Here is a 23476-nt window from a genome sequence, read left to right on the forward strand (position 1 = left end):
CATCTTCAAATATCAAGACAATCCTTTTTTGTTGTCCAAAAATACGCAAAAGCTTTTCCATGGTGCACCCCACATAGACAAAGCACAAAGTTCTCTCTCAACGAAGAGGTTCTTCTTATCCGGTCCCAAAGGCCCCCTTCATTTAATAAGAGTTCCCCTTTGCTTTCATTTGTAGCCTTGGAAGTTATTTTCATAGCCGATAATAAGAATGTTCAAAATTCCTTTTGTATCAAACACACTGGAGCAATACAAAACAATGCATGTCCCATATGTAAAATTGTGTATGCCAAGGAGCACATAGGCACCTACTTTGCAAGTAATAACATTAAGATGGCACACGTCATCTATAAAAACACGATATCTACAAGAAGCAGCTAATGCACAGTGAGTCAAATGGGATCAAGAAGATGGAGATTAAAAAGGGAAGAGTGGCATCAAACAACATCCAATGGAGCAAAGAATAATAAAGAAAAAGAAGTTTAAGTAGCTTGTTGGAGCACATCAAGGGAGCTACAAAGAATCCTTTGTCAAATTGATAATGAAAGTAAAGATGAATGATTCTTAGCTTAAAATGGAAAATTAGAGGAGAGCGTGAGGAAAGAAAGAACATATGCAGATGCATTGTACAAGACACACATGTGCCCAGGGGGCCTGTCTCAAAATATGTACGTGTGACCTGTGAGTTCATCTGGAGGGATTTTTGAAATGTCAGAGAGTTACATAATTCTTGACATAATTACATGTACAAGAGGGGCTAAGAAAAGTTGCAAGTTTACAAAGAAGAATGGGTCGTTTATTCCTGGTGAAGCGTGTGTGTAGAGGGATTTTTTAAATACCTCTTGAGCACACCGTGCGAAAGATATTTTTGGAAGGTGAACCCCCTAGGCCTGTGTATTGGATTGTGAACATCAATCTATGAAAAGTCGTTCCTTCCATCTAGTTTATCATGTTTGCAATAGTAATGTGATTGCCGATGGGATATCCAAATGCTTTGTCCACCTAGGATTTCTTATTTGTAGCATGATGTTATACCCATGATGTACTACATGATTTCATCCCTCTGTATGCCCATATAAGAGGCACTATTGTACACATCTTCTTATACTAATGCAATCTCTACTGTCTCTTTCATTTATGAATGATTCATTAGTGTTTCCACTTAACTAACGAGTGGCATTAGAGGTTCATTAGTGTAGGATTCTTCTTTTAAGGACTCTCTAATTCCCATGCTTAGCTAGATCCAATTTCTTTCTCACTAGTTTCTCTTCAATCTCACACTGACAATTGCCCAAGCATTGAACACTCTGGTAGTATCATTCCTTGATCCACTGCCCTTCTTGGAGTAGTTTGCATCGATCAGAATGTTGTCTTAATGCTTGTGCTCAATAAGCTCTTAATTGTGCATTTAGTATGATAGCTTCTCTGGCATGTTTGCATCAATAAAATCATCCTACTTGCCGTTGCAGTGTATGTGCATTGCCTTTCTTTTCTTCGAAGAGCTTTTGTTCAAAATTAAGACGATGATAGTCACATTTCTTTTCTCGGTCTATCTCTCTTGGAAAATCAAGAAAAGGAAAAAAAATATGTATTGATAGGTCTTTCTTTATCATTGGCTATCGGCGGCTGCCAAGCCCACCATATCAATGCTATAAAAGTGAGAACCACAGACACAAAAATTGTCAATCCGTGGGACGTAGCTGACCCGACTAGTGCATGGAGGCCACAAGAGATAACTAATCTCTCAAAATACCCAAGTCTAAACTGTTCCTACCTATCTCAGTCTCAAATGTGTGTCAGACATCAAAATCTACTTTCTTTACCGCAAGCTTGTTCTAATGATTTAGTATAGCTACGATTCTCCAAATGCAATGAAACTTTATGCCAAGCATGAGCAGAGTATCCTTGACACGACCGTATACTCAAATGTCATTGCTGACACTCAGACAAACATGCACCTAAGATAAACAACCTATTTTATGTCAATCAGTTTTGGACTCTGAAGAACTCTAGAGCTTCCTCTAGGCGTGCTCTACCTATTCCTAAGGTCAAAAACCAGTTCTGGTGCGTGTATGGTGCATAGGGAGCAAAATTAGCTTGTAGACTGCACGACTAAAATCACACGTCCATTGCAAGAAACTTATGTTAAATGGAGGAGCTTTTACCTTCAAACGTGTTGGTATGCTCGGAATAGCAATGCTAAGCCATACGAGAGAGATGCAAAGATTCAAAGAAAAATAGATTCATGTTGAGCTTCTGCAGCAAACGTTTATTTTCATTATCCAAAACTTAGGTTTTTAATTACAAAGGTTGGCTTTTATACTTATCCAAGGTTCAAAGAATGGATTTCTAGCTATTTGGGCTCAATACAAGGCTTAAAAACTACATATGATTACAAACTTGGATGCCCTCAACTCCTTTAGACTCATTGAAAATCAATAGTATTACAACGGCTTTGGACTTTGTGGGAATTTTTTAGTGATACGAAGGGATTTCATACATTCAATTGGCTCTTAAAAATGTGTGGCTCCTCTTTTGATGCTCTTTCTCTTGCTCTTGTTAGCTGAGCAGCTAACATTCCCCCCCTCCTTGCCTGTGTCGTTTACGACACAACTACTTAGGGTGCTAAGTAGTGGTCGGGCTTCCTTGCCGTTTTCCTTTGTGCGTGCTGCTTAAGACCCTGCTAGTATTTGAGGCGAAGTTATTTATCTTCATTGACATAAATTTTATGGTGACTTTATTTCTTTGCTCAAATACAGAGTAGCTGACAAATCTTGCCTACAGATTGGTGATGAAGGGGCCAAAGATTTTAGAGCGATAAGTGAAGAACCCTGTGTAGAATGCTTCTTCGAATGCCTGCATGTAGTAGGCTGGAAAAAACATCACCCTAGCATAAAACCCATGAAGCACTTCTTCGGAGGGCTGGCTTGATAAATCGTAGCATAGGCCCTTGGTGCATTTGAGAAAGGACATCCACGCGGCATCTGTTTATTCTGCACGGGGAAAAGTTTGCAAACAAGTTAAAAGAATCTTTGCAATCTTTACCAACATGATGCATGCCAAATCCGAGATGCCGTAAAACAGTTGAATTGTCGAGGACAGTGTTGAGAGATACCCCTCCCCGGGTGTCTATGCACAAAATATAAAATTTACACCTTTATACAATTTTCAATATACATCAGAGTTGTGGAAGCATTTGCATAGGGGAAGATCTCTCAGTGCCCGACCAAGCATGGAGTTTAGGCCATGAGCCGGACTGCATCCAGAGGCACCTAGCGACTAGTGCTACCCCTGAATGGGCGTTATGAATGAAAGCGTACTCAAGAAAATTATAACATTGTGGAGGGTGAATATATGTGTACATCGCATTGCAGAGAGAGAGAGAGAGAGAGAGAGAGAGAGAGAGAGAGAGAGAGAGAGAGAGAGAGAGAGAGAGAGAGAGAGAGAGAGAGAGAGAATATAGTGGAGGGTGAAATAGAGTGCACAGAGACGTGAGAGAATGACAACAAAGAATCTTTAAATGCCCCATCTAAATGAAATAGGCAACCATGTATTAATGTAATGACAAAATCTAGGTATACCATAACATCAAAAGTTTATGGACAAAATAACTAGCAGAGCACCGAACCCTGTGTAGGGATCAACCGGTCCACCCATCCACATCCGCTCTACTATGGACAGAGAGAATTTCATTTTGCCGGGAACGAGCCAGAACACCTCCAACCTAACTGATCCAGACATAAGGTGAGGCCGCTTCGCCTCCCTCCATGAACCTAAGCTGTGAAAGGATCCCAAGTACCAGTAGGTGGTAGGGTATCAACACCAACCATACCAGTTTAGGTGCCACTCCTCTTCGATTGCCCAACACTTTGTTTTTAGGCAAAGCCAAGGCAAAATCCCTAATGCGTTAGCCGAGTAGGTAATTCAACCCCCTGATGCGCTAACCGTGTAGATGATCCTAACAAAAAGAAGAAGATCTAGGCAACCACCCCGATCCAGCAAAGCCCCAGGTCAACGACCCTTTAGTCTAAGGCTAAGTGATGTAGGTGATCCTAGTCTTGTAGCAACGCTACCATGAGAAACATAACACATGAGTCCAATCACAATAGCACTTCTCATATGCACAAACAATCTGTAATGGAATTGGCCTATTTAATTTGAGAGTAGCAGAAATTAAAGAGAGTACTTTTGAGAAATGACTTTGTGAGCATAGCGGGTGAACATAATTGAAGGTAGCAACATAATCATAACAATTAGTTAACTTGGCATGAACAATACTTTTACAAGAGAGAGAATTTAGAGAACATGACAACAGTTGAGGACCGGATTTATGTGGAGCCGGTCCCCCCTCCCAATAGGCATTTGTATTATGATTTCTCCCATTAAGAGAGACTTGTTACAATACAGTCTTTGTGTTCCTTGTGACCTAGGTGATGCAATGAAGATGGAAAGCTTCATGCATCACAAACATAACATAAACTTGAAGAAAGCTTTAACTATCCCAAGCCTCAGTCCCAAGACCTCAAACACCTTCGAAGGTGGAGAGAGCTAGCAAGGAATGAGGGTAGGGAAGAGGAAGAAGAATCATTTCGTAGGAGAAAGAATTAGTTCCTCACTTATCATAACTCTTGTTGCTAGCATACATAATAGCATAGTAATGAAGAAGAAGGAGATGGCAAGCTTAAGTATTGAAGCATGGCTCTTGGTTGGATTTGCACTCCATATCCAAGAGTGTTGGTGTAGGCTCTCAACCTCTACTTGCTTGGAGAAGGAGAGGGAGCTCTTGACCTTTGCATAACACACAATGAGAGTGTTTGTGAGTGTGTGTGGGTGAGTATACCCCCTAAGCAACCCCCCTCCTTGCTAGGTCGACCCCCTCTTCTAGCTCATCATTGAAGCTCATTGGCTCATGCCAAGCCTAGCCAATCACAAGCTTGAGCCATTTCTAGCAATAGGTGTAGTCTTGGGACAAGTGCCCCCCTTTCCCCTTTGAGGGAGAGGACTTGATAAATGCAAAAACAATTAGATAATTGTTGTAAATTATCATTGGACCCCTTTTAATCCTAGCCAATAGAGTTCAAGCACCTCATGGAGGTAACATGGGACGTAGGGGCTTGACATGTGTCCCTGTTGCCTCTTTAAGCTTGGGCTTTCCTTGAGAGTGTGTGTGTGTGTTCTCTCTCTAGCCCCTAAGAACAAGGCTCGCCCCCCCTCTTTGTAGGTATCTTTTTGACCTTTGGTGCTCAAGCACCTTAGTCATCAAGCATGACTAAGCACTTGGACTAGGGGTGTTCCCACAGGCATCTCAGGCAAGCATGTCAAAGCACCTCAAGAACCTTAATCATGCAGCAGGTCAAGTACCTGAAGCACCTTAATCAAGCACCTCAAGCACGACAAGCACCTCTAGCACGACAAGCACCTCTAGCACGACAGGCACCTCGAGCTTGGGCCGGGTTCCCACCTCAAGCTCAGACCTAGCTTTAACTAAGGTCAAAGGACTTTTTTCTTGGAGGTCTTCAATGAAGCTAACCCTAAGGTCTTATGCTCCATTGGCTAGCCTTGCTCTTTGATAGACCATCTCTCATTTGGGCCCCTTTACCATTGGCCCCATGTTGAGATAGATCTGTAAGCACATATCTATATCTTAACACTTGTTCCCGTTCATTCTCCCACATTAAGTGATCAATTTAATATGAGAAAATCATTTGGGTTGGTTAGATATTAGATTTTATGACATTACCTCTCTCTTGAAATCATAGTCGTCCTCGACTATGAGGTAGAAGAGATAAAGCCTTAGTCATTAGTCAATTTTACTTAGCGGGTAGAGGATCCCTTTTTACCATACGATATCTTTCCAAGATGGATGAATAATCCATTTGGTGCTTGGGAGACATAGCTGCCGCAAGCATGTCTGCTCTTTAGTCCATTTCATTCTCCCAAAGTAGAGTGACAAATTCTACTTGGTGTTTGAGAGACGTCGTCATCACAAACATGATTCTAAGCATGCATACTAGTTAAATTTGTGCACAATTAAAAAAAGGACTAGTCTTATAAGACAAAAACATGAGTCATTTAAAAGAACTTTGTACATTTGCTTACTCTAATGTAGCATTGTAAGCATTGACAAGGTTCATACTATCCTTAAGCTGTATTCCTTGCATCCATCTAGCATCTTCAAAAGGATAATTTTTGAACTTAATAAGATACCGTCGGATAATCTTACCATGTCGTAGTACCTTGTCTTCATGCCGAAGGACAGCTTCGGGTTGTAGCACCTCTTCTTGGTCTTCAACTTCGGGAGGGTCTTCAATAATTGGTTCAGTTGGTGGCTCTCCTTTGTAGGGCTTAAGTAGGCTTACATGAAAGGCATTGTGTATGAGCCAATGGTTGGGCAACTTGAGTTGATAAGCCGTCTCATTGATGGGCTTCAGGATTTGGAAAGGACCATAGTATCTTTTTGCTAGTTTAGCATAATGCTTTTGATGGCCCGTAGGATTTTTGCCCGTCGTTTGCCTTAATCGAGCCTTAGGAAACTTGAGTAAGACCCAATCATTTTCTTTGAACATTAAGGCTCTTTTGTGCTTATCAGCAGCAGCTTTTTGCCTTTGTTGAGAGATGGATATAGCCTCCCTAATCTTTTGAAAAGATTTTTGTAGGTCACGGCTATACTCATCGGCGCAGCAAAGATCTTCCCATGTACTTTGAGTAGCAAGGGACTTTTAGGTCTTCCCTCAATGATCTCAAAAGGTGCTTTTCCCGTAGAAGTATGTACAGTATTATTGTAGGCATACTCTACAAGAGGTAAGTACTTTTCCCATTGTGAGCGTTGATCTACTTCGGTAACATAAGTCTTGAGTAGATCGAGTATCGTAAGATTGGCTATCTCACTTTGGCCATCCGTTTGTGGATGATAGGCTGAAGAAAAATTCAATCTTGTTCCTAGATTTTCAAAGAGACCTTTCCAGAAATTATTGGTCATTCTAGGATCTCTATCTGACACGATGGATGTGGGTAATCCATGGTGCTTGAAAATCTGAGATATGAAGAGAGTTGCCATTTGATGTGCCTTAATAGTCTTTTTGACAGGAATAAAATGTGCTTGCTTGCTAAACCTATCGACTATTGTCCATATTCCTGTATTCCCATGGATAGACTTGGGTAATCCAAAGATGAAATCCATGGATATACTCTCCCATGGTGAATTTGGAATAGGCAATGGCTGGAGTAATCCAGGTTGCTTCCCTCTATCATACTTGGTCTTTTGGCATACTACACATTTTGAAACATACTCTTGTATGTCCACTATCATGGTAGGCCAATAGAAGTACGTCTCTACTCCTCGGAGAGTAGGTTGAATGCCTCTATGCCCCGCATACGGAGGAGAATGGGATTCATACATAACTTTCTCACGAAGGAAATGGGTTACACATAGCCTATTGCCGTGGAGAAGATAACCATACTGCAAGGTGAATGGTTCCTCTTTCTTCCCCAAAGCAAGGGCTGACATTATGTCTCTAAAGTCAGGGTCAGTAGCATACTCATCTATCATAGAGGATAGATCATTGTGAGTAGCTATAGACACCGCATTAACTTTTGGTCGTCGTGAAAGTGCATCGGCCACTTGATTGTGCTTACCAGCTATGTGGGCAATATGGAAATTAAATTGCGAAAGAAAATTTGCCCACCTCATTTGTTTGTCAGAAAGTTTGGTTTGCGTCATGAAATACTTGAGACTTTGGTGGTCGGTTTGTAGGATAAATGGAGTCCCCAATAGGTAGTGATTCCATGTGTCTAGGGCATGTAGAACAACTAAAAGCTCTTTCTCATAAATGCCCAAGACTCGTTCATCATATATTGAGCCTTCGGCTCTCGTATGCTATGGCATGCCCTTCTTGAAGCAAAACTGCTCCAAGGCAATCACCGCAAGCATCACATTGGACCTCAAATGGCTTTGAGAGATCCGGAAGCACGAGGACTGGTTGGGAAGTAAGCTTCTCTTTGAGCTTTTCAAAAGCATTTTGCTCTTTAGCAGTCCATACAAACTTAACGTTCTTCTTAGTTAAGTCATGTAGTGGTCCTGCTACTTGAGAGAATTTTGCTATGAAGCGTCTATAGTATGCACACATACCAACAAAGCTTCTTAGCTCATGTAGATTTCTTGGGTTAGGCCATGCTTTTATTACCTCTAACTTTGATGGATCCATTTGGATACCATCTTTAGAGATAATATGACCTAGGTATTGAATCTCTTGAAGGAAGAATTCGCTTTTCTTTTGGTTAAGAAAAAGCTTGTTCTCCCTCAATGCTTGAAAAATCACTTGGAGATGTTGCTTAGGTTCCTCCAAAGACTTGGAGTAGATGATGATATCATCAAAGAACACTCCAGTGAATTTGCGGTATGGTCTAAAAATTTTCTCCATCAAACGATTGAACGTAGCTGGTGCATTAGTCAAGCCAAAAGGCATGACTAGATATTCATAAAGACCAAACGTTGTGCGAAACGCGGTCTTTAAGATATCTTCATCCACTATCCTTATTTGATGATAGCCACTCTTAAGGTCAATCCTACTGAAGTAGGTCGAGCCTTGTAGCTTATCAAACAGATCTTCTACCCGAGGTACGGGAAATCTGTTTTTGAGGAACTAGGCCTCACCATCCCTTTGTCTACCACCTCTTGTACTTGCCTCATGATCTCCTCTTGTTGAGCTTGTGAGACTCGATAAGGAGGCTTGTTAGGTGGTGAGCTTCCAGGAAGCAGCTCAATACGATGGTCATCATCCCCTCGTTTTGGAGGTAAGTCCATAGGGATATCATCGATAAACACATCTTGGAATCCTTTTAGAAAATTAGACAAGTCTAACTCTTCTTGATTCTTACCATTTACATTTGATGAAACATTAGTATCTTTTAGAGACTCTTTGACAAAAATCATGTACGCAAAAACTGAGCTCTTCATTGACTTATCAAAAGCAAGAGGATTTACAAGTAGAATAGTGCGACCACGCTCACTAGCATCTATATACATGTTCTTTCCCCTGTAGGTGAAGTAGATTCTCCTTTCAGGGAACTTCATGTTGGCAGCCATGCGATCAAACCATGGTGCCCCTAGGATAACATCCTCATGTTGGAGAGGAGAGATGAAGAAGTCTTCCTTGTCGACATAGCTTTGGACATGAAGCCTCAACTTCCCAATCAAGGGAGTAACGGAGGCTTGTTGTCCCTTGAAAGCTGCATCAGTCACTACTATATCTCCCATCTCAAAAGCTTGAATGCCCAACTTGGTGGCCAACTCCATTGATATGAAGTTAAGAGTAGAGCCAGGGTCAAACAAGATGCTCTCTTACCTTTCCCCAAGCATAGGAAAGTGATGATCCTTTGCAATGAGCATCCTCTTTTGGAGCTTCGATGGTGGAAGCCCTAGGAGTCTCATTGCGAGTATTCTTCTTGGGGCAAGAACGATAGCCATGTCCTTGCTCCCCACACTTGAAACACTTATGGTCCTTGCAAAAAGCTTCAAGCTCTTCAGGAGAGAGTTTGTTTTTACCTTTGTAAACTCCCTTCTCCTTGGACCGATTGTTGTTGTTGTTGTTGGAATTGACTTGGGAAGTATTTTGAACATCGGTTTTCCCCTTTGCATCATTTTTGTCTTTGTTTTCCATGGGCTTGACATTACGTCTAGCCCCTTGATGGAAATTGATGCGTGAAGCAACCATGGTGTGATGGATTACTTCGCTAATAGTACCAGGCCGTTGAGAGTTGATGTATTCGGCCATCTCTTCAGGTAATTCCGCAAAGAATTGATGCCTTTGCTGGGCAAAGTCTATCTTTTGAAAGACAGTAGCCTTGAGATGTAAATCCCAAAACTTGTCTACATATTTGTGGATAGACTCATGGGAGAGGAGCTTCAAGCTGCGCCATTCGGTAAGCACTTTGTCCTTTGCATCGCTCGCAAGGAACTGCTTCATGATGGAAACTCGTACAGTTTTCCATGTCTTTGGGGCTTCACCATTGCCACGAAGGCTAGCCCACCATTGACGAGCTGATTTTTGGAAGTGCATAGCTACATGGCGTAGCTTGGAGGACTCTGTGAAGCCCTCATCTCCAAAGGCTGCATCAAATTGCTGGATGAAGGCCAACACTTTGTCGGTAGCACCGAAGGTGCCATCATAGGTGAGAAAAGAGATACTCTTTCCTCCCTCCTTGAACTTCTTTAGCTTTTGTGACCTTCGCCATGTAGGAAATGATTTGCGATGTCCTCCCCTCTTGTATTCTCTAGGAGAATAACCATAACTTTCTTCAGAAGAGGAGGAAGGTGAAGAAGAAGGAGAAGAGGGTGAAGTCTTCCTAGCCCTTTTCTTCCTTTGTTTCCTCTCTTGCCTTTCAAAGTGATGAGGAGAAGGACTATGTGTTGATCTTTTCCTCTTGGGAGGAGTGGGCGATCGTCTAGACCGCCGTCTTTGTGGAGCCACATCTTCAGAGGAACTTAAACTTTCATTGCTTTCTTGCTCTTTGGATTCCTCCTCTTGAATGGGAGAGAGTCTTCTTTTGGGGGTCTCTTCAAGAGGCCTCCTAAGCTCTCTCTCCTCTTGGAGAGGAAGGGAAATTCCATAAGCACGAAGTTGTTGAGTAACTTCGGCTTGCAAAGTAGGGTTGCCCATAGCTTGCTGCAACCTAGTAACGAGATAATTCACAAACATGGGAGCATCATCATTAGCACCTTCATGTGCAAAATCAAAGCTATCAATGTTCATTCTGCTCTCTTGATTATTGTCAGCCATGTTAACAAAATTTATGTATGTACTTAGTGTATGCTTTGGCAATTCAAAACCTTAGTTGCCACTCCTCTTAGCCTTTGAAAATCGGCTCTTAAATATCTACACCCACGGCTCGAAGTGGTTAATTATAGAGAGTAGAGGAGTAGGTCTAACATAGCACAGTTGCCAAGGGCTAGCTCCTTTCGGACCTCTTATGGCTCAATAATGGTAAAGCCGTAGGCAAGTCTAAAAAGACTCCATTATTAATTCCAAAGCTCCCGAGGTGTGCACCATCCCCCACATAGTGGGCTCAACAAAACCGATATTAGATCCCAGTTCCACTTGCCCTAATATAATTAACAACATCAACCATTTATAGGCTACTTAAGGACCTCTCTTCTTAAGCAAGAAAAGAGAAACCAAATGCTCTGATACCAATGTAATGAAATTGGCCTATTTAATTTGAGAGTAGCGGAAATTAAAGAGAGTACTTTTGAGAAATGACTTTGTGAGCATAGCGGGTGAACATAATTGAAGGTAGCAACATAATCATAACAATTAGTTAACTTGGAATGAACAATACTTTTGCAAGAGAGAGAATTTAGAGAACATGACAACAGTTGAGGATCGGATTTATGTGGAGCCGGTCCCCCCTCCAATAGGCATTTGTATTATGATTTCTCCCATTAAGAGAGACTTGTTACAATACAGTCTTTGTGTTCCTTGTGACCTAGGTGATGCAATGAAGATGGAAAGCTTCATGCATCACAAACATAACATAAACTTGAAGAAAGCTTTAACTATCCCAAGCCTCAGTCCCAAGACCTCAAACACCTTCGAAGGTGGAGAGAGCTAGCAGGGAATGAGGGTAGGGAAGAGGAAGAAGAATCATTTCGTAGGAGAAAGAATTAGTTCCTCACTTATCATAACTCTTGTTGCTAGCATACATAATAGCATAGTAATGAAGAAGAAGGAGATGGCAAGCTTAAGCATTGAAGCATGGCTCTTGGTTGGATTTGCACTCCATATCCAAGAGTGTTGGTGTAGGCTCTCAACCTCTACTTGCTTGGAGAAGGAGAGGGAGCTCTTGCGCTTTGCATAGCACACAATGAGAGTGTTTGTGAGTGTGTGTGGGTGAGTATACCCCCTAAGCAACCCCCCTCCTTGCTAGGTCGACCCCCTCTTCTAGCTCATCATTGAAGCTCATTGGCTCATGCCAAGCCTAGCCAATCACAAGCTTGAGCCATTTCTAGCAATAGGTGTAGTCTTGGGACAAGTGCCCCCCTTTCCCCTTTGATGGAGAGGACTTGATAAATGCAAAAACAATTAGATAATTGTTGTAAATTATCATTGGACCCCTTTTAATCCTAGCCAATAGAGTTCAAGCACCTCATGGAGGTAACATGGGTAGGGGCTTGACATGTGTCCCTGTTGCCTCTTTAAGCTTGGGCTTTCCTTGAGAGTGTGTGTGTGTGTGTTCTCTCTCTAGCCCCTAAGAACAGGGCTCGCCTCCCCTCTTTGTAGGGATCTTTTTGACCTTTGGTGCTCAAGCACCTTAGTCATCAAGCATGACTAAGCACTTGGACTAGGGGTGTTCCCACAAGCATCTCAGGCAAGCATGTCAAAGCACCTCAAGAACCTTAATCATGCACCAGGTCAAGTACCTCAAGCACCTTAATCAAGCACCTCAAGCACGACAAGCACCTCAAGCACGACAAGCACCTCTAGCATGACAAGCACCTTGAGCTTGGGCCGGGTTCCCACCTCAAGCTCAGACCTAGCTTTAACTAAGGTCAAAGGACTTTTACACACATTATTGGAGGTCTTCAATGAAGCTAACCCTAAGGTCTTATGCTCCATTGGCTAGACTTGCTCTTTGATAGACCATCTCTCATTTGGGCCCCTTTACCATTGGCCCCATGTTGAGATAGATCTGTAAGCACATATCTATATCTTAACACTTGTTCCCGTTCATTCTCCCACATTAAGTGATCAATTTAATATGAGAAAATCATTTGGGTTGGTTAGATATTAGATTTTATGACACAATCTTTTCCAAGCAGTTAGATTGTATAGGGTCTCTACCCTTACACGTCTACCATAAACCATCTAGATCACTTCATGATCCAATCCCAAAAAGCATAAAACCATAATTCAATCATATCAAATGGGTGAGCACTCCGCACAACTTGGGTGAGGCACGACTAATCCTGCATAACCACTTTAGAACACAACATGGCTACAACAATTTTGGCAATATTTCAGCAGCATAACCATATCCATAAAAAAAACCATGAGCCACACCGGCTTTCACCATTAAATCACCAACCATAATCAATGAGGGAATCTCAACCCTTAACCACCAATCATAATCACACTGAACCAACTCCTATACTTGGAGTTTGACATAACCCCTGCAATTAATCGGAGTCCATACACATGTGACTCTTAAGACATGATTCTTTCATGCATAAAAAGAGTCCGACTAGCAATTAATCATGATGTAAAAATCCAATTTTGACAACATCCAACCATGCAAAGTTGATGCATCACATCTGCACTTCACCTCCCTAGCACATAGAGCTAGTTTTTGATCTAGAGAGGTGGAAAGCAATCATAACAATTCATATGAGACATCCACATCAATCATAAGTTTCCATACATCATACGATAACATTCCATCACCATAAACATGATGCAAAATAGCTTCGACCTTTAGGTCAACCATAAACCATAACTTCATACATATGCAAAAAACAACTTTTTGGCATTTTGGGAGCATGCAAAACATACAAATAAAAGTATTTGACCTCAAACAAATGCATCAAGCTCAGATCCATAATATAGACTAGAACTCTATCACATCACTTCACCCATATGGTACTTACACAACAAATGGTAACACAAAAAGAAAGCCACTTTAATCATATCTGCCTATGCGGTTTGGGATGTCTAACCATATACTCTCACATAAGTTTATGGCTATCAAATAGCTGAAATCAACTCACCAAAGCAAACCATAAATCATACATAAACGGCTCGGTTAACTCACGACGTCATATGGTACTCCCCCTTGGTAGCACCCCTATACGTGTAGGTAAAACCGGTTATGGAACGATTAATAACTCGCATTCCCAAGGTGATAACAGAGACCTAAATACATTTATCATCAAGTTTCATCAAGATTCTCAATTTTTTAAGTGGGTTTGCCCATCCGGTGAATCTATATAGTGGTTCTCCAAGGAGCCTGGAGTCAAAAAATTTGGTTGTGTAGTGGACAGCAAGCTGTTTTTTGACCATATCTCTTAGCTCGTGCGTGATTTTCATATTACACCAAAGAGAAAAAATGTTCTAAATGATGTTTTTTATCTTCGGTATACAGGGTTCGGGCTGATTCATAATGGTTTGTGAGTTATGACCAAAACAGTGTTCATATCGTCTATTTGACGTGAAACAAAAAGCGCTTTTTATGCACGCACATGATCATAAACGCATCATGTGCATAAATCAGCGTGTTAAACATGATGAAATAATCATGAGGTTAATCCATACATGCACTCGTATACAAATAAACAATCACTGAGAGGGTGACTACTCAGAAAAACGACATAGAGAGAGAGATGGTGATGGCTATGGAGTTTAGAGCTTCCCACAGTGCTTTAGAATCGATTAGGGGTTGTCGAAAGGCTTCTTGCTTTGCCGCAAGAGAGCGGCGATGAGAGCTACGTAGAGGTATTCGCCACGAGAGCTTCCGGAGAGCGTGTACACTGTGAAACAAGAGAGGAGATAGTAAGCAAGTAGAGAGAGAATATCCTCCTCCTTTTTCTTCTTCTTCCTGAGAGAGAAGAGCTTATGGAGATGGTGATGAAGAGCTTGCACCACTCCATATAATAGATAAGTATAGCCTTGTGGTAGTAGACGCAACAGACAGCACTGAAAACTGAGCACTAATTGGCAATTTAGAGGCAAGTGCATCAGGCTGCAGTAACCCATAAGCAAAAAACTAGCTCTAGTTTTTGGCCCAAGAATAGCTTCCTGCTTTTGGGAACTTTGCTAAAAACTTGCCTTCACTTTTGGTGGTAAACTTTCCCACTTACCATTCAATTTTTACAACAGAATTGGCCAATTGAACAGTATCCGGCCAACCTTAGCTAGACTATGCCACACCATAATTTTCCGACATAATTATGACTTTCCCGTACTGCTCCGACGTATTTACAATACCGCTTCTTATAAAAATAATTCTCGTAATCCCGTTTGGTCCTGTTTTTGCTCTAGGTGATCATTTTTAAATCCGACGGAGACTAAAATTAATATTTTTATGTTTAGGTCATCATAAAAAGAAAAAAAAACTAAATTTTCTAAAATTGAACGACAGGTTTCCCTTGTCCACTAGAATAAGAAAGCGGACTCGCTTTTCATTAAAAAACACTAAAAATAATGAAAAGCTAAAAAGAGCGTGAAAAGCACTCAAAAAGAAAATTTTACAAAATTGAACCATAGCTTCCTTGGAACACGTAGATCAAGGATCCGACGTTACTTTTTGCAGCAAAAAAGCACCTAAAAGCATAGAAAGCATGAAAAAGCTAAAAATAGCGGATTTTTTCAGAATTGAACCAAACATTTGTCTAACCTACTAGAATCATGGAAATGGCTTTGCTTTTTACTTTAGAACCTTCCAATACTGTCAATCAAGCATCTAAAGTCAAAATTTGGCAAAACATATATTGAAAGCTATTTTTCTTATATTTAAAAGAGACCCAAAATTTGGGGATCTTAGGAGTGTGTCCACCATGTAGATCTCTGTGGGTTGGCTACTTGAAGGAGGTGGAAACCTTGGGTAGTTTAGCCAAGTAGGCCGCTTCTGTTGGAGGAGAAAGTGTTGCTGCCAAGTTTGGACCCTTGGCACTGGGCATTGCACATGATCTTTCTTGATAGGAGTTGGTGCATTTGTATATAAGATCAAATATCTAGGATATCGGTTCAGCCAGATCTCCCAGTATGTGCCAGTGTGGGGTGGACTTCGAAAACTTTAAGTAATTTCCGCTCTTTGATGTGGAGTACTTCGAATTTGATGAGAGGAAAGGGTAGAGCTTGTTGATGTCATGCCTCATTTATATATGGTGGTGTGAGGAGGTTGACATTGATAGAATGTAGTAATCACTCCTCCCACTGCATGGCTTCCTTCCAGATGGTTTGCGTCTCCTCTTCCGCCTGCTTTTTCAATGCTGCTTCCTCCTTAGCAGTTAAGCTTTGTGGTTGAGCGGAGGGTCCAGCTTCGTCATGAGACACATCTAGATCAGGAAGAATGGCTTCTCTGGTGGCTGCTTCTTCAAAATCCATAAATTGTAGGGTATCTTGATCTTGCATTGTAGTAGAATCTGTCCTTCTTCTAGTATGGTAGCCTATATCGTGGTTGTTGCTTGAGCTTTACTCAATTCTGCTTAGGTGATCTATATCCTATTGATATCTCTCTTCTCTCTACATGAACCCAATAGAGAGCTCTCTTCTCTGCATATGCTCTAACTTTAGCTCCATTGTAAGGTCTTTAACTTTTTGTTCCATTGATTTGTATGCCTGATCTATGCCCTGTAGTGTAGCTATTGTAGGGTTGTCCTTGAGGTGGTTTAGCAATGTGTTTTGCTCTTGGCACTTGGCTTCTGATTGTGACAACTGAGTATTTGCAATGTTTAGCTAGATTTGGAGCATGTCGATTGTTGAAGTAGATTCCTGTAGAGCTAAAGTGGCCTTTGTGACTTGTTGCTCTTATTGTTGACTTCTTGTCTGGAGAGTTTCCAGATCTGCTATCGTCTTTGAAAATAGTTCAGCCAATTCCTTTTCTTTGAATTCCATGGCTTCTTTGTATGACTTGACACATATATTGGCCATATCTAGCCTTTCCTCGCAGAGCCATAGGCGCATGTATACACTATGTAGCTGTTGGTGGCGAGCATAGATTTCTTCTTTCATTTTGTCTATCACATCATGTGCATACTATGTATATTCATCTATGTCCTCTAGATTCTCCATTCTTCTTGTGTTTCTTGCTTTTGGCTGATCCGTTTGTGTTTCTTGAGCCTCAGTGATTGGCTCATCTGGTTGGTTAGCTTAAGTATTTGGTATCTCTATGGGGCTAGTTGGTTCGCCCTCTTGTTTCGTGATAATTTCTTTGAGTCGTTCGGTATTTGGTTCCATATTGCTGGCAATGGGAGTGGTACCTTTGGTTGTGGCTGTGTTGTAGTCTTCGGCTGTGGTGGTGCACTTGTGGGAGAGGAGTGTGGAACTTTCGCAGACAGGGTTGACTAGTTCTTTGGGTGACCCCTCCTGAGGTGGTGTACTGGTTTCTTCTTGTTCTTGGGCATGTTCTCGTTGTCGTTCTTCTTTATGGTAGAGATGCTCTAGGCCAGCCCGAGGATCATCCTTTTTATCGAACATTGGGTGTTTGGTTTGAATTTTGATTCTCTTTGGAGACGGTTCCTACTTTTTCTCAAAATCTCCTTTTAGCCCTCTTTCTAACTCAAAAGCTACCTTCTTTCTTTCGAGTCTTGCTGCCCTTTGGATTGGTTCTTCTGTTGCTGCTACTACAGGGCGTGGTCATTTTGTTGTTTTTGTGTCCGCTACCTTGTCTTTTCCTTTTTCTCTTCTCTTTCTGTCGAGGGGAGTCTCTTCCTTTGCCGCCGCTTCTTGTTTTTTGTCACTTTCTGCGGCTTTTGCTGCAGTAGTTGTCGCTTGGTTAGGGACATCGACTAGTCTGGTACTTAGTCTAGTCCTCACGGGTCGAGCTCTCGTCCACACTTCTTCTTCTTCATTCATGTTCAGGAGCTATAGATGTTCTGCGTGGCCAATAGCGTGATAAGCTATTCTTGTTAACACCTCTAGAGCTCCGAAGAAGGTGATGTTTTTTGGCTTTTTAACATGAGTAAGAGTGGTGTGAATATAGTGGGCGTTGTCTACTTCCATCGTGTTGTCCCTTATTGAGGCTTGTGTGAATGTGGACGCCACAATATGATTTGGAACTGTGTAATGAGGAGGCCGTTTAGCAGTGAAATGAAAGTGTTGATGATAGATCCAAAGAGCCTGCTCTATTCCTCTTTCCTTTAGATCCGAGAAGAAGTTCGATGAACGATTGGTGAAAATGCCGACTGTGGGCAACCCTCTCTGGTGTGTGCAAGATATATTTGCTTTCTTGAAAACTCAATCGTAGTACGCAATCATCTTCATGATGATGGAGATGTAGCGCCCCCTGACTTTCAGCCTTCCAAGGGATATGTGTTAGGATTTGGATCGTGCTAGCTATGGTGGATGAAAGAGAAACATGGTGCAAGTGTGTGAGTGTGTGTAAGCAAGGTTATCACTCAAGTGAATTAGGTTCCAAGATAGATTAGCTTGGACTCATAAACACAATCTTGAGTATTGACTTAGCTTAGCACAAGCTCACCATAGACAAGCATGTAGTGCAAAATGAGTTGTGTTTATTGATTCAAGAAATGAGCTTTAAGTAGCTCTACAGCCTTGCTCCATAGTATGTGGGATAAATCCACTCTCCTCTCCTTGAATCACACCTTAGGACAAAGCTCACACTTTACAATCCTCCCCTTGAGGTATGGACTAAGACAAGATACTGAAGATGCACGATCCACACAAGCTAACAAAATCCACATAGGATGGTGATATCCACACAGGAAAATAAAGTCCACAAAGGATGGTGATATCCACACAGGATGGTAAAATCCACACAAGAACAATCCACAAAGGATGGTGTTGAGCCAGCAGAGGATCACACCCACATTTTTGCTCACACTCATCATTTTTGTAATCATTGATTGTAATAAATGTCTTTCCGACATTGATTTTGAATTGAGCCATTCATTAAGTAACGGGACTCAATTGAGTTTCCAGCTTGTAATCCCGAAGTAATTTCACTTGCTGATGTAATTAGTTAGAGATGTTCTCACCTCCAAGGCTGAGGTATATAAGCCAAAGTTTTGTAACCTAAGGGGATTCAGATTATTAATCAAAGTGAGTTTTTGAGCGCCGTGACTGTGTCTGAGAGAGAGTGAGAGAGAGAGAGAGAGTCTTATCTACTTGCTACGCGAGCTACGGAGCCGCCATTAGAGAAGCGACACCGCCATTGTGTTAGCAACGGCGAGAGCTACGCACTGATACCAAGAGTGCGCGCTATCGGCTTCTATGTGTGGTAAGTTCCTACGAGCTTCGGTGTGAGTTTTCTTCCAACTCGTGTGTCGGAATAGAGCGTGCAGCATATCTATAGAACCACAACGAGTAGAGCTACGCATTAGTACCATCGGTGTCAAGTTTCGGTCACCTGTATTTTTCAGTCTGTCTTCATACGCGTTTACCGCACGGAGTGATTATAGGTTGATTTTGCAGTTCAAGTCTTAAGGGTGTTGTTCTTACCTAGTGTATAGACTTCCCCTTAAGTTTGAGATCGATTCAATGATTCTAGATCCTATTTCGTATAGCATTCGTTCGTAGTACGGATTTCAGTCACTTGCGTATTTTATAACTTAGATTTGATTTCCTTAGTAGTGATTGTCATTAGAAGGTCGAGTAGGTGATTTGACACCCACCTAGTTGTTTCCATGCGCCTGCGGGTCAAGCTTCGTCCTCGTCTGACAAATTCTGTTGTTGGTTGAGTTCTCGCTATTTAGCTTCCGCTAGCGGCGTAACCGCCTTAACATTTGGCACCGCTGCCGGGGACAAGAGCTCTAAGTAGGTGACCTTAGACTAATCCTACGAGGTGAGTCGTATAAACTACTTTGTATACTTTAGTTAGAAAAGATCTAGGAGTGGTGGACTTCGAAGATCTCGAGAGATACTAGGAAGTGGGGTATTCCTGGGTCTTCCGTGTTGACAGTATTTTTAGTTTAGCTTAGATTGGTTTGTTGTTTTGTTGGTGTTGAGTAGTTGTTGATAGAAGAAGAATTTGCTAGTCCGTGAGTGGCAGTGGATCTCTTTAAAATCACAATTACCAAACCCATTTTATGATTAGGAATAGCTTAGGTAGGACTTCATTTGATCCTGATCTAGAGCTAATAATCATTGGAGTATTTGCTTGATATGGTTGATTGCATGTTAGATCACTAAACCGTCGAGTTAGTGGTGAAACTTGCAATAAACAAAAGTCAGAGAAATTTTCTGTGTATCTGGGAGTTGCTGAGCACTTGAGAAAGCTTTAGGAAGGATTCTGTGCCAAAAAACTGGAAATCTGCAACTTTAGACATCATACGCGTATGATGTCTAAATGACCAAACAGAGACCAAGACAGAAATTTTGACTTTACCAGAGTGTTCAAAAGGGGGGTTATATCCTAATTTCAACTTAAAACAAGGGCATTAACACTCAAAGAAACCCGAAAAGACAAGTCGGAGTCCAAGAAACGCAAAGAATAGGAAATTTTGGATTCAGATCTTGTTTTTACATTCAAACCTGACAAAAACACTTGAAACTCAATTATAAACATTGGAGAAGGCTTAAAACCAAGAATAGTCCAAATCTGTGAAAAAAGACATCATACGCGTATAATATCTTTTGGCACATCCACTGCTTATTTTTGATATCTGACCTGACAAGATTGTTACAAGCACTGTAGGAAGCATAAATATCAAGTTTTGACCCAAATTGATGAAAAAGACATCATACGCGTATGATGTCTTTGACCTAATTTTGGACATATTTTGATACTTTGCTAACACAGATCCATTGTAATAGCTGTCTAGAGGTTATATTTCAAGTTTCATCCCATTTGGATCACAATTGACCCAAAAAACAAGTCAAAAGCGGAAAATTGCCAAGAAAAGCCTAAATTAGCCATAACTTGCTCAAACAGAGTTCAAACTGAATTTTGTGAGTGGAAAGAGCATAAGGGGGCTACTGAGAGTGAGCATAACCAAAATAGTCTAAATCTGTGAAAAAAGACATCATACGCGTATAATGTCTTTTTCAGCATAACTGCAACAAAATTCTCACTTGATGAAACAGAAGTTGTCCAACTGACAAGATTAAACAATTGACCAAGTATCAGTCAGTTTGGATCAATTCTGACCACAAAAACTTGAGGAAAATAAATTGCCGAGACGGAAAAGTTAAAGTCCTTTAGGGGAATTGATGAATTTGAGATCGGGCAGGAACCTCCAGAATAACCAACCAAAACAAGGGGAACCAGCAAGTGTCATATCAACCGAGGGAAGTGTAAACCAAAGTTGGGTGCAACCATTAGAGCCGATCTTTGAAGGAAGTGTCTCTGATACTTCTTCGGAGAGATCTTACGAGATTTTCACCGAACACGTGGAACACCTGAACTTGAACAACAGAGAAAATATGGCAGCAGGATCATTAAACCCTTCCGCCACAATGAAGCTATTGTTCATAAAATATCAGTACGACAATGAGCAAGGTGCCAAGATCTACAAAGATGGAATGGACCGCTATTGTGTAAAGATAGAGGAGAGACCTAGTGAGTTCAAGGACTTAGTGCCTGTGAGCTATAGCGGAGATAGATATCTAGATGACGAGGGTACCATGTACTTGGTAGTCCTAAACCCTAACATTGTGGACAAGTGGGGATTGATGGGCACCAAAGCCAAAGTAGATGAAGAACTCGAGGAGAAAGCACCAATAATGAACTTCCCTGATGCGAGGTTAAGAAGAGAGAATGAAACTACAAGGATCAACACTGATAACATCTATGTGGGGCTATATAAATATAATAATGGGGAGCAAGATCTCTATTATAGATGTGAAGAACCCTACATCGGAGAGTTGACAGACCGAAAGAGACTTTATGTCTTTACCTACACAGAGGGCAAAACCCAATGACGACAGGAGGACAAAGAACTCAGGTTGCTGACTCTTTCAGTCAACCTCAGTACTCGAAGCCCGGACCAATGGGATCATTACATTCCAGAGAGTCAATGGATACGAATCGAGGTAGTGCAGTTCCAATCCCCACGTATATCACTCTAGGTCCAAGGTTCGAAGCGGAACCATCACATTTACCTCCTAGTAATAGATTCACGGCAGGGGAACCGACAAGGGTAACCCATGAAGTCCATGATGCTAGAGAAAGCTTTAGCCGGGACACAGGAGCAATGAGATTGGTAGCAGACCATAGACGTATGAGACCATCTCAAGTAGCGAAGTGTATGCCAAAGAAGTATGGTGGTTCAGGAGATCCGTATGCACATGTGTCACTCTTTAAGCAAGTCTTAAGAGCTGAGCAGATAACAGATTTCCATACACAATACGAGGGATTTGGTCTTACTCTAGAAGGTACGGCATTGACATGGTTTCAACCACTGAACATAGGGGGATTCCATGACATTGACCATTTTCTAAGAGAGTTTGCTGAGGAATTCTCAAAACGAGGGATTAAGCACAATACGGTCTCACAAATATATGCTTTTAAACAGAGAGAACACGAAAAAGTGAAGGAAGCTTCACTTCGCTTCAAACAATACATTGAGAGATGTCCAGTACGTGAACGACCACAAGATGACAGACTATCTGTTCTCTTTATTGAGGGACTGAGAAACGACACTCTCAAGAAGGACTTGCACTTGAAAGCTTGTACAAGTTTCGAGCAAGTAACGAGAGAGGCATTGTACTTAGTGGATAACTGTACGGTTTATGGAGAGGTGTCAACGGATACAGATTTCGCATCCAGTAGCTCTTCCTCCGTAGCGAGCGAGACTACCACTAAAAAGAATGTTCAAACAACAACCATGCCAAATGTAGAGCAAATGATAGAAGATGCTCTAAAAAGGATGGCACCATACCAAAAACCATTGCCAAAAACACTGAAATGGTGTGCTATTGAACAAAAATGGACAAACCATCCAACAGAGGAATGCTATTACAACAAAGGGTATGTAAGGGAGCGTCAGTATGCACCTCCTGCTCAATTAGCACCACCTCAGGTACATCCAGTACCTCGATACCCAACGAGAAATGTGCCAGGACCTATGGGGATAGAAAGACCGCAACCGGTATTGGGACAACAACCACCTTTACCAGGAGCAAGACCAGTAGGCATTAGATATGCACCAACCTTAGAGAATCAGGAAGAACAAGCCCTAGTGCCTGTTCAAGCCTATTATGAAGAATCTGGTGCACACATGTCTCCAACTGTGTATTACCCACCAGAAGAACCCAAACAACCAGAACCATGGGGCATGATTGGGAATGTTGGAATACCAACAATTACAAGTGCTTCTGATGAAGAGAGATACAATTTGGACGCAAGAACATTGATGTTCATAGCTCATGGAGGGTTAACAAGACAAAGACCATCCTATCCACAAAGGACGAATCAAATGGGACCAAGACCAGCACTAGGACCCTGTTACAAGTGTGGAGGTGACCATCTGATGAATGTTTGCCCACATACGGAAATCATTAGAATTAACGCTTATTGCACTGAGTGTGGGGTTACTCACTTCATTGAGGATTGTTCAAAGAATCCAAACAAAGTGCAAAAGACGACATTGAATATGCTAGAAACTATTCCTACCAGCAGTGGGTCTGAAAATGAAACTCTGATACCAACGCAAGTTGTTACTAGAGCTCAAGCTAAGAAAACCACTAGAGAACCTGAGAATGGAAAGTTAGCGACTGAAATGGTTAGTCAAGGACCGCGGAGTCAGAAAAACACATGGAAAGCTAGAAAAGCACGCATGAAGTTGAGAAAAGAACGTGAAGACGCT

This window comes from Adiantum capillus-veneris, chromosome 19 (genome assembly GCF_014529385.1).
Source record: "Adiantum capillus-veneris isolate H3 chromosome 19, ASM1452938v2, whole genome shotgun sequence".
Lineage (NCBI taxonomy): Eukaryota > Viridiplantae > Streptophyta > Polypodiopsida > Polypodiales > Pteridaceae > Adiantum > Adiantum capillus-veneris.